Source organism: Limulus polyphemus, unplaced genomic scaffold (genome assembly GCF_000517525.1).
Source record: "Limulus polyphemus unplaced genomic scaffold, Limulus_polyphemus-2.1.2 Scaffold426, whole genome shotgun sequence".
In the NCBI taxonomy this organism is placed as follows: Eukaryota; Metazoa; Arthropoda; class Merostomata; order Xiphosura; family Limulidae; genus Limulus; species Limulus polyphemus.
Window position 1 is genome coordinate 542,418 of NW_013666036.1, and position 3,151 is coordinate 545,568.

A 3,151-nucleotide genomic window follows, 5' to 3' on the forward strand; every position below is an offset into this window, starting at 1 on the left:
AATAGGTGACACTAACGTAACGTTTAGGCGGTTTATTTAACTATTATACGTGATGTACGTTTTTTTTGGGGGGGGGGGTAATGAAAATGTTCCAAAACGCGACATTAATTTCTTGACGACCTAATACCATTTTATAGTGTACTAAAGAGCATATAGCGTCGATTCAAGCTGCAAATCAACCTCAATAATCACGAGGAAAGGGTGGAGTTTAACGGCCATTATGAAGGAAATTTGAATAACTTGTACTGATGAGGAGACATAATACTACTTTAATTTGCACATATTGATGTTTGTCTCAATATTTAATATGAAAATGTTAAGCTTATTCAGAGAAGATGTAAGGTTTTCACCCAGTTCTCAATACTGAATATGATAATAGAAAGTGCGTAAAGAAAGTGGCGCATGGTTTGCGTACAGTTTTCAGTATTGAATGTAAAAATGGAATGTTTATAAAGAGAAGGAGCATGTATTCTTCTTCTTCACAAACATTAATATCACGCCTCGTTAACTTCGATATTTTGTTCTAATGTGACAGTCACGATGCAGTTTCAACTCATTTTTGTAGAGCTATTATATCTGACTTCCCTACAGTTTTTCTTTTTGTTGTTGTTGTTGTTACAATCAAGTGAACCGGAACAAGACGTTTTTCCAAGTAGAGGAAGAACAAGTTTGTCATACATAACTCCTTGATAGATGTAATAGTTATCTTGGCGTTTGCAAGTAACTGACTATTTTGAATTTATTGATACACAAAATTATATTAAATATTATATTTTTGTTCAAAAATATCAGAATATATAGGCACTGTTATTGTAATTAATGCGTTAGCCTATTGTGCAGGTCCCGTGCTCTCTCTTTATCTATCTGAAAGAGGATATTTCTATTTCTGATTTTTTCCTATAAATAAAATGAAACTTTTTATAGAGACGCACGTATTTAGAACTCGCGTGGTCTACATAAAAGAAGGAAAATTGTTTAAGTAACCTCCGTAAATTTAACTTCTCGTTCAATCTAGGTTTATAGCATACAACAAGTACCGGGCTGGTCATGGTGCTGAATACCGCTTTTTTGGTTCTTTGTCTCGTGCTTTCATGACTTCCATTAACGTAGAGTGTAGCTGAAAGTTGTGGTCGATAATCATACTCTGAATATACCATTCGTTCAGTCAATCACCTTTCTTCTTCTCGTATAACTTTAACTGGATCTTTCTTATTTTTCATTTGGTACTAGCACACTGTGGGGAACACTGGCATGTTTTTTTGTTGTTGTTGTTGTTGCTTTTTTCTAGTTTTAAATTTCGCCAAGGTGATTCAGGACCCAAGCGTACAAGAAAAGAAAGTAGGAAAAAAAATAGAAATTGATATAATTAAAAGTAACATTCATATTAGAAAATAGCAATGTCTGTTTGTTTGAAGTTAAGCACAAAGCTACACAATGGGCTATCTGTGTTCTGCCCACCACGGGTATCGAAACCCGGTTTTTAGCATTGTAAGTCCGCAGACTGGAGGGCGCGATAGGAATGACTCGAAAAAAAGTATTTGTTTGCTGTGATATATCGCTTCTACGGCTTCTTTAAAAGCAGTATTCAGTGTACTTTGTGTCAGAACTCTCGTGGTCTACACAATACAAGGAAATTTGTTTGAGTAGCGTCCGTAAATTTAACTTCTCGTTCACTCTAGGTTTATAATATACAACAAGGGTGAATATAAACAAAAGTTTCTCACCACCCCGGGTTGTCTTTCAGCCCCCCCCCCCCTAATTTATTTTTTTTTATTTTTTTTTAGGCTTGAAAGATTTTTAAACATAAATTCCTGCCACTAAATTTGTTTTTGTTTCAAATGGCATTCAAATTGGCTGCAGAGCGTGCACGAGCATGACACATTGTACCGAGTTTGAACTGTGAGTGGAGTTAAACGATTCTGAAGAGCGCGAAAAGGCGAAATACCGAGTAATAAACAAAACCTTCACTTCTGGGAAACTTAGACCGTTTCTTTCGCGTAATAGTCATGGAAATACTTCAGGCAACATTGGCTGCCATAAATTAAGAACCAGGATGTTAATGGTATCCACTCCTTCCAACTTCTTTAACCGTAGGTTACTAAGATAGTCAGATTTATAAACTATTTATGCAATAAATTGCTTGTAGGTTCTTGACTTTGTTGGTTACAATATCCCTAATATCATTAATAACGCAAAAATTTAAATAAAAATACTGCCAATACTACAGTTAACGCCATTAAAAACTGCTTGCTTTCAGATGTATTTTGCATAGAAAAAATGTGATTTGACCCATTTTTAGTCTGTTCTTTACACTGAATATTGTAACACGTAAACACGTGAAATGACTCAACCTGATGTAACATACGAACACCAAGTGACAGTATGTAAACAAGTCGGTAATTTGAGGGTTAATAATGCTAAGTAAATCAACTTAGACCTACTTAAGAGGATTATCTGGATCTTCATCCTTTTATCAACATCTTTATTTTTCAGCCTTATTCGAGTGTGTGTGTGTTGGAAAACTGAGTCGAGAACTTTGAAACTTCTGTATTAAAGAGTGGCATTTCGATTTTCCTACCGCGATCTTTTTTTAGGCTTAGTAAAAATCTGTTATATTTGAATGGGATAGCCGGAAGTCATGAAAATTGCTTATTCAACAATGCCTAAAATAGGTAAGTGGCTTCGTTTTTATAGTATCCTATATGTGACAGAAACTGAACTATATGAAAGATACGTCTTAAATTAGATACGTTCATGTTAAAATATGGTTTGACGGAGAGAGTCATTCGAATCAAATACCAATGGTTTCTTTTATTGCTCCCGTAACACGTGCATGACGTTACAGGTCAATAGCAGTTGAGTAAGGACAATAGTGAACATGAACAATTCCTTTCACATTAGGAAAATGACATACTAATGAAATATTTAAATCATTAATACAATTCAAAAGAAACTGTCCATTTATAAACATTTATGATGAGAAAAGTTAACAGTACACCAAAGGGTATCTATCCATCGAACTATCATCTATCATAAGATCTATTATTATCATAACATGCAGTGGTGGGATTCAGCCGGTTCGCACCGGTTCGTGCGAACCTATTCTTAGAATTTAATGACCTCCACGAACCGGTTGTTAACAATCGTATGT